General features: G+C 38.4%; 1 protein-coding gene across 3 annotated transcripts in view; it reads left to right on the top strand.

The window, feature by feature from the left end:
- The window catches only part of NRG4 (neuregulin 4), a 123,620-nt gene that overhangs the window by 85,389 nt on the left and 28,640 nt on the right, over positions 1-9,591 (top strand). Inside the window, exon 4 of one of the 3 annotated variants that reach the window (XR_001000701.1) lies at positions 4,391-4,487. The exons of the other annotated variants lie outside the window; for them this stretch is intronic. The gene's annotated coding sequence lies outside the window, so the exon portion shown is untranslated. The remainder of the gene's footprint in view (positions 1-4,390; positions 4,488-9,591) is intronic. 3 annotated transcript variants of the gene reach the window in all.

Genomic DNA, 9,591 nt, shown 5'->3' with positions numbered 1-9,591 from the left:
GTTTGTAATCTCAGCATTTTGAGAGGCCAAGGCAGGTGGATCACTTGAGGCCAGGAGTTCTAGACCAGCCTGGGCAATATGGCAAAACCTCATAATATGATATAGTATTATTATGCCACCTGAGAACAAAGACACTGAACAGAACATAGAGATTATAGTATATGAGAAATAAATTTATGATTTATCATAAAAAAAAGAAAAGAAAATACCTAGGAATAAGACTTACAAGGGATGTGAAGGACCTCTTCAAGGAGAACTACAAACCACTGCTCAAGGAAATAAGGACACAAACAAATGGAAGAACATTCCATGCTCATGGATAGGAAGAATCAATATCTTGAAAATGGCTATACTGCCCAAAGTAATTTAGAGATTCAATGCTATCCCTATCAAGCTACCATTGACTTTCTTCACATAATTAGAAAAAACTACTTTAAATTTCATATGGAAACAAAAAAGAGCCTATACAGCCAAGACAGTCCTGGGCAAGAAGAACAAAGCTGAAGGCATCACACTACCTGACTTCAAACTATACTACAAGGCTACAGTAAACAAAACAGCATGGTACTGGTACCAAAACAAATGGAACAGAACAGAGGCCTCAGAAATTACACCACACATCTACCACCATCTCATCTTTGGCAAACCTGACAAAAAACAAGCAATGGGGAAAGGATTCTCTACTTCATAAATCATGTTGGGAAAACTGGATAGCCATATGCAGAAAACTGAAACGGGACCCCTTCCTTACACCTTATACAAAAATTAACTCAAGATGGATTAAAGACTTAAATTGTAAGACCTAAAACCATAAAAACCCTAGAAGAAAGCCTAGGCAATACCATTCAGGATGTAGGCTTGGGCAAAGACTTCATGACTAAAACATCAAAAGCAATGGCAACAAAAGCCAAAACTGACAAATGAGATCTACTTAAACTAAAGAGCTTCTGCACAGCAAAAGAAACTATCATCAGAGTGAACAGGCAACCTACCGAATGGGAGAAAATTTTTGCAATCTATCCATCTGACAAAGGGCTAACATACAGAATCCACAAAGAACTTAAACAAATTTATAAGAAAAAAACCAATAACCCCATCAAAAAGTGGGCAAAGGATATGAACAGACACTTCTCAAAAGAAGACATTTATGTGGCCAACGAACATGAAAAAAGGCTCATCGTCACTAGTCATTAGAGAAATGCAAATCAAAACCACAATGAGATACCATCTCACACCAGTTAGAATGACAATCATTAAAAAGTCAGGAAACAACAGATGCTGGAGAAGATGTGGAGAAATAGGAATGCTTTTACACTATTGGTGGGAGTATAAATTAGTTCAACCATTGTGGGAGACAGTGTGGGGATTCCTCAAGAATCTAGAACTAGGCCGGGCGCGGTGGCTCAAGCCTGTAATCCCAGCACTTTAGGAGGCCGAGACGGGCGGATCACGAGGTCAGAAGATCGAGACCATCCTGACTAACACGGTGAAACCCCGTCTCTACTAAAAAATACAAAAAACTAGCTGGGCGAGGTGGCGGGCGTCTGTAGTCCCAGCTACTCGGGAGGCTGAGGCAGGAGAATGGCGTAAACCCGGGAGGTGGAGCTTGCAGTGAGCATCCGGCCACTGCACTCCAGCCTGGGCGACAGAGCGAGACTCCGTCTCAAAAAAAAAAAAAAGAATCTAGAACTAGAAATACCATTTGACCCAGCAATCCCATTACTGGGTATATACCCAAAGGATTATAAATCAAGCTACTGTAAAGACACATGCACACGTATGTTTATTGTGGCACTGTTCACAATTTTACTGTTATTATGAACTTAGATTTTTAAAAAATGTTTCTTAGTTTTGGTGAGAAGAATTTGAGTTTAGCACATTTAAAGCATTAGAAGTTCAATTTCCTTTTTCTGGGAATTTTAAGAATATTCAAATTACATAAGAACTTATTTATCTCTATAAGTCAATAAGAACAGAGCTCCTTGAATTTAAGAGACATTATACTGTAATTAATAATATCTTCTGTAGATAGGATATTATATCTCACATAATGAGAGGGAAAGGCCTTTCTGAATTTTGGACCCATAGAGACAGAGCTTATAGCTTCATGTCTACAAGTTTGGCACAAGTCAAGAGTAAACACAGAAACACAAAATCTCTCTGGCCCAAAATCAAAGAGGTGTTCTCCTTCCCAGTGGGCATAACATATTTAATTGATTTGAGCTAAAAGAAAATAGACAATTTTTTTTAAAGTACAACCAGATTCTCTGTCATCTCTCACCATAGGGATAGATCTATATCACCTTCTACAGAGATCATGAGATGGTCAAACTATAAAAACCAAAACCCTTATTGTTTTTACAGTTAATAAGGAACTGATTAATGAGGGAAACAATAGATGTCAAAACTGGCTTAAAGGAGAATTCAAACCACACACATATGTACAGGTAATCAGACATGTTGAAATGAATTTACAAATAGATATGAAACTAGTCGGTATCCACAGGGCAATCTGTTGTATTATACTGGACAAAATTCATTTGCATTAGCATAAGTTTTCTACAATTTACAGAGTTGTAAAATAGCTCGAAGACAGTGAAAATCGCAGGTACTTATAGAATCGGATAACCCAGAAAGGTGCATTTGACAGGACACCTGGTCATCTTTTTCTGTTGTCTGCTTCAGTCTTTCTTTAGAGAACAATCCAGGAAGCAATCCTTGACTTCTTGGCCAACTTAGACACAAGGTCAGCCAGGCCCTAATCTTTTAACATTTCAGCTGGAACTTACGAGATTCTCAGAGCAAGCATGGGGGCAGGCAGTTTGTCTTCGCCTATCCCTGCATCCCTAGCTAGATGAGGCCTTTTCTTGCTGTCTCACTTTCCTCCATGCATCTTGTGACCCATCCAGAGGATCACTTCAGAGCCAAACATTGCAGTGTGGAGGTGGAACTCTGTGATGGGAAGAGGTTTAACTTGGCAAAGAATTACCATTGGAATAATTATCCAGAGTGACTTGGTAAGGTCTGGTTTCACCAGGGCCCTCCCTGAGGGTCATTCCCAACCAGTACCTGCCCATACAGTCACAGGCTCAGACATGGGACGGTCCCTGCTACCTAGGCTGAGACCCAGCCCTGTCCCCTGTCTACAATAGTAGCAGCCCCAGCCTTCGATAGGTGGAATTATAATTTGTCAGGTGATAAAACAAAGACTGAAATCTATTTAAGAGAAGCAGTTTAAGAGTACAAACATATAATATATGAAACACTAGTTATATGAAAGTAAAATGATTAAGGTTGAGTTTCACTTATAATTTGAAAACCAATATTTATTGTGCTTCTACATTGGACGTGTTGTCTCAGTTGTATTTTGGTCTCTCAGCAATTTTGCTGGAGCTTGCTAGGTGTTTTACTAAACTCAGTTTTCAAAAGGAGTTGCCAAGATTTTATGAATTGTTTTATTAACCCCAGAAATTTTTAAGGCTTTCTTAAGATCAAATGGTTAAGATAGACTGGCTCTTGGCACCCTTATTAGATAGGACTTCTGCCTTTTCATCTGTAAATTTAGTAGAAGGTTGTAGTTCAAAGAACAAAGTTCAGAATGTCTCTGCGATATTAATTAGAACAAAGTCCTCTTTACTTTGACTTTTGGCACCACACCATATGCTTTTAAACATCAAGAATTAGATTGATCTTTAGAAACACCTTAAGAATGGAAATAGCAGCCTTGAAGCTTATAATAAAAGAACAGTTTAAAATGCATGAAACAACTCCTCTGTTTAGCTATGCATTTAGTTAACACTTTTTATTTTAGTAACCTTACTTCTGATAAAGATTCATTAGTGTTCTCGGCAGTAACAACTGATACATCTTTCTTGACCTCACCATGCTTAGAACGAAACTTAAAAAGAGTATAAATTTTATTTAACCCTCACATTTTGCCAGATCACTGTGCTTACAATAAGCACACATGGCAGGATATGGTGATGAAACTATGGGAACATACTTACCTTCTCTCTTAGGTCTACTTTTCTTTACCTGAGTTTGTCTTACTGATTTGTGTCACATATCCAAGAGTAGAAACTACCTTTCAGAACTAACTCAGGTTAGCTCATTGCTGTTCAAAGAAGCTGAAGGCTAATGAAAGGCAACGTATACTCTAAAATTTTTTCATTTCCGTCTTATATAATGAAGTTATACCAAATTATGCATTTGCTTCCAAATTTTGGTTATCCTTTTGATTACTGTCTTTATCATCCATTATTTTCTTTGGAAGGCAGCTGGCAAATACTCCATTATGTCATCAGTAAGAGTTCATTTTCTACATAGGAATACCATGCAGAGTAACAACTGTGACTTTTGCCCAGCTCTAATACTTAACTTCTTTTGTCAGGAAGTGAACTGATGCTGGCTTCTCTTTGTCTTATTCCAAGTTGGGGCATGAGATTTTCCCTGCATTAGAAGGTTGTTGAGACCTGAAGCCTGGGAAGGTAAGATGCCAGCATGAATACTGTCCGTTGAGAACTGTGGTTTAATTGAGTGTCTGGTGATTTAAGAGTGTAAGTCTTTCCAGCTGTTCCTGGTTTATGGTCTTGAACCCTTAAAGTTTTACCAAAACATGAACAGTGAAACACTTCTACAATGGAAAGGCCCATTAACATATTATTTATAATATTTAAACATAATTTTATATTTATTGAAATTGTTACTTAAAAGAAAGGAAAAATTGACACATAGCAATTTCTATGTATAGATACTTTGTATATACAATGATAAACTAAGAAAAACATATATGTACTTTTTGTTTGTAGTTTTACTTTTTCTTCTGATTTTTTAATATAATAGACTTTTTATTTACTTATTTTTGTTTGTTTTGAGACAGGGATCTTGCTGTGTTGCCCAGGCTGGTCTCAAACTCCTGGCCTCAAGGCAACTACCCACCTCAGTGTCCCACGTAACTGAGATTACACACTCAGCTGCACGCCACTGTACCCAGCACTAGACTTTTTTTTTCTGAGATGGAGTCTCGCTCTGTTGCCAAGGCTGGAGTGCAGTGGCACAATCTTGGCTCACTGCAACCTCTGCCTCCCGGGTTCAAATGATTCTCCTGCCTCAGCCTCCTGAGTAGCTGGAATTACAGGCACCCAGCACCATGTCCAGCTAATTTTTGTATTTTTAGTAGAGACGGGGTTTCACCATGTTGGCCAGGATGGTCTCAAACTCCTGACCTCACGTGATCCGCCCACCTCAGCCTCCCAACTTGCTGGGATTACAGGTGTGAGCCACTGCATCCAGCCTTAGACTTTATTTTTTAGATCAGTTTTAGATTTCCTCCCTGATCATTTTTTGAGGCCAGCAAAGTAAGGAGAGTAAAGACTTGAATCATATATTTTGTTAATATGGAGAAAAAAGACAACATTAAGCAAATCAACAAATTATAAAGTTTTGTCTCAGTACTTTCATGACTCAACCAGCATTCTATGGGTGTTTTCCCCAAAAAGTCTTCATTGGAGAAGACTAGCGAATGCACACACTCAGTAATGAGGGTCAGGTGTTTATACTACTGTTGCTTACTCTCACCATTTGTTCAACATACTTCTTCATTCACTGTGCCTTAGCTAGTTTTAGTAAATAAAATGTTTCCAATTTTCAGTGGCTTACTTAAGCTAAGAAATTATAGTCCTTCACAATGAAATTATAAACAATATCCTTCCTAGTGACAAATATGGATTATTCTCTATGAAAACTTATTTATACCCAACATGTAGTACATTTAGACACAATATGTAGTTCATTAGATACAATATGTAGTTCATTTCAGCATATAAGTTATCTGGGTAACAGTCAATCTTAAAAGAATCAGATTTTGTGGCCGGGCATGGTGGCTCACACCTCTAATCCCAGCACTTTGGGAGGCCGAGGCAGGCGAATCACTTGAGGTCAGGAGTTTGAGGCCAGCCTGGAAACATGGTGGAATCCTGTCTGTACTAAAAATACAAAAATTAGTTGGGTGTGGTGGTGTACACCTGTGGTCCCAGCTACTCAGGAAGCTGAAGCAGGAGAAATCTCTTGAACTCGGAAGGCAGTGGTTGGTGTGAGCTGAGATCACACCATTTCACTCCAGCCTGAGCGACAAAAGCAAGACTCCATCTCAAACAAAAAAAAAAATCTAAGATTTTGTTTCATAACTGGACTTAAATTTACTAATACATTTGATGTACTAATAATTATCAGTTTTTAATGGTGCTAATGTCATATAAATGTGATGTTAAACAACAAAAATTTTGTGAGATTGAATGTTAGCTAAATATCTCTACATATTAAGAATCTAATAAAGGCTTTAATAAAGTTACATTTATAGCACTAGCTAATAAAAGATGCAAAGGTCAGAAGCTAGTCGTCTTCTCTCACTGTTTCTTGGCCTGTAAAAATCTGGTAGGGGTTTCATAGAATTTTGGCTACATTTGTTTGTTGTTATATGGCTGTGAACTTTTTTTTTTTTTTTTTGAGACGGAATCTCGCTTTGTCTCCAGGCTGGAGTGCAGTGGATCTCAGCTCACTGCAACTTCCACCTCGCAGATTCAAACAATTCCCTGCCTCAGCCTCCTGAGTAGCTGGGATTACAGGCGCCTGCCACCACACCTGGCAAATTTTTGTATTTTTAGTAGAGATGGAGTTTCACCATCTTGGCCAGGCTGGTCTTGAACTCCTGACCTTGTGATTTGCCCACCTTGGCCTCCCATGTTTCTGGAATTACTTGCGTGAGCCACTGCACCCGGCTGACTTATTAAAGGGATCCAAGCCCATGTTGTTTTATTGAACACGTCTAATAGTTTTATTTTTGATTTATTTTTTTCCATTTTTCATAAGTTGCAAATTGAACTTTGATTGACACAGAGTGTCAATAGGATAGACCAGCCCAAGTGAAGTGGCACTGACATTGCATCTCCCTTTGGTTAGCGAAGTCTTTTATAATATTGTAAATATGGGGGTTTTTTTTCTGAGAAATGGTAGCACATTTATTGATCATCATACTCTTAAGCTTTTCTAGTTATAATTTTTCTTAGGTGTTTTATTTCTCGTAAACACATTTGTATAGTGTGTTTCAGTGTTCAAAGCACTTTCAGACATTCTTACTTGATTCTTATACTAGCCTTAGGAAATAGTTAAAGCACGTGATGTTATTTTGATTTTACAGAGTCTTAAGTGACTTGCCCAAGATCATATAGCCAACAAGCATGGAAATAGGGTGAAGACACCAGTTTTTTTCCATTTCACAGTCCAGTAATCTTTCTTGGAGCTAAATGGTGCTGTTTGTTTACGTGACTAAGAACTGAGTTATTTTACTCATGTGAAAGGCCTCCTATGTTGTAACAACTTCCTTCAGTGCCATACAATCGAATGAATGTATTTCATGTCAATGTACTCAACGTAGCTTCTGTGTTTGGGAGCAGATAATTGGTGGTCTTCAGCCAGAAAACCAATTTGTGTAACTTGGATTCTGAATTCTGGAATTTCTCACCAACTGGAGTATTTGTCCATCTTCAATTCCAGGAAAACATGAGTGCTCCCTTATTGCTTGGTATTCACCTCATTAGATGGCACAACTGTTTGCTACTTGGCAGTCTGTGCAGAAGTAAGATCCAGAAGTAATTTAGCAAGAGAGTTACTTACATAAAGACTGAGAGCTACGTAGTTCTGGGTAAATGCTGGTGCAACATGACCTCTTTGTGTTTTGTGTAAATGCTGTGCTAGTACTACCAGTTGTCTATATCCACTTAACTCACATTTACTTTTGAAGGAGTCAATTAATTCTGTTTGCCTGAAATTTGATAATTGTGTCATCACTGAAGTCATAACATTTTCATAAATGAGCTAGAGCTTTAAAAGTAGAATCCTTGTACACAGTCATTGGTAGGCAGTGTTTACTTTTTTGTTTGGTAAATATCTGAAATTTTATAATTCATTTTTAGATTAGCCAATCCAGTTCCTGGATAGTAATGTAATATTTGAATTTGTCTTTGCCTTTCCCTAGGTTCTGGTTTGACCTAACAGTGATAAGATTGTTTATCCTTTGATTTGCTTAAAATTACCATCAGGTTTCTACTTTCCCACAAGAGCACGTGATTGCTTTATCCCAGCTGTAAGACAATAGAACAACCTAGTGTTGCTTGGTTTACTTTGTATGCCTTTTTCTATTTGCATAAACCCTGATCTGATCACAAACTTGTGTTTACACCACTCCCTTGACTCCTTCCAACTCAAAGTATTTATTGTCCAGTTAAAACATTTATGGTTAGTCATATAAGCTGGCTTATCTTTTCTTCTTTGAATTTCTTTTTTTTTTTTTGAGATAGAATCTCGCCCTGTCGCCCAGGCTGGAGTGCAGTGGCACAATCTCGGCTCACTACAAGCTCCGCCTCCCATGGTTCACGCCATTCTCCTGGCCTCAGCCTGCAAGTAGCTGGGACTACAGGTACCTGCCACCATGCCTGGCAAATTTTTTTGTATTTTTAGTAAAGACGGGATTTCACCGTGTTAGCTGGGATGGTCTTGATCTCCTGACCTCATGATCCGCCCGCCTTGGCCTCCCAAAGTGCTGGGATTACAGGCGTGAGGCACTGCGCCCAGCCTCTGTTTTTCTTTCTTCCTTTTATTTTTATTTGAAATAGCATCTCATTCTGTTGTTCCAGCTGGAGTGCTGTGGTGCCATCATGGCTCGCTACAGCCTTCACCTCAAGTGATTCTCCCACCTCAGTCTCCTGAGTAGCTGGGACTACAGGCGTGCGCCACCAGCCAGCTAATTTTTGTTATTTTTTGCAGCGATGGGGTCTCTACCGTGTTTCCCAGGCTGGTCTCAAACTCCTGGGCTCAAGCCATCCTCCTGCCTCAGCCTCCCAAAGTGCTGGGATTACAGGCATAAGCCACTGTATCCGGCCTGAATTTCAGTCTTACTTGAACAGCCTGAAGTAATGAGTAATGAGTTTATAGCTTTTAAAAGAGATCTTCCTTATCAAAAATAATTATACTATCTCATTTCAGGATTACTTATCTATGGTTCTGGTTATTTTTTCGAGAATGGAAACTGAACCCCATCTTTAACATTATTTAAAAACTTGAGAGTTATTTTAAAAGCGTGACAGGAATTGCTCTCATGGCTGAATTTTTTCCTTAAAAAACCTTTAGCAGTCACAAATAATTGTTGCCTACTTAATTCTATTTAGAAAAATAGAGGAATTTTAGAAGGATTTTATTTTATTTTTGTTATTTTCAAGATACTTCTGAAAACCGTTTAGCACCCAGTTTCTTTTACTGTGTGGAATGCTGCCCCTTTCCTTCTGTGTTTATTTTGTGATGGCACATGGATAGATTGTGATGGTGGTCTCTATGTGGACTTTCTACTGGTGCGCGCGCGCATGTGTATGTGTGTTCGTTCCATTTCCCTTTTGGGAAGCAGGAATTGGAGCTGGAAGAGAAAGAAACAAATTATTTTCATGTAATCTTTTTTCTCCTCAGCTTAACTGACTTAAACTATGGAAAAATTGGTAATTTATATTTAACATTTATAAATTGTAATTTCCACTATATATTTTT

The sequence above is a fragment of the Colobus angolensis genome, unplaced genomic scaffold (genome assembly GCF_000951035.1).
Source record: "Colobus angolensis palliatus isolate OR3802 unplaced genomic scaffold, Cang.pa_1.0 Scaffold99, whole genome shotgun sequence".
Classification (NCBI taxonomy): domain Eukaryota; kingdom Metazoa; phylum Chordata; class Mammalia; order Primates; family Cercopithecidae; genus Colobus; species Colobus angolensis.
This window is presented reverse-complemented; position numbering and strand designations above follow the sequence as displayed.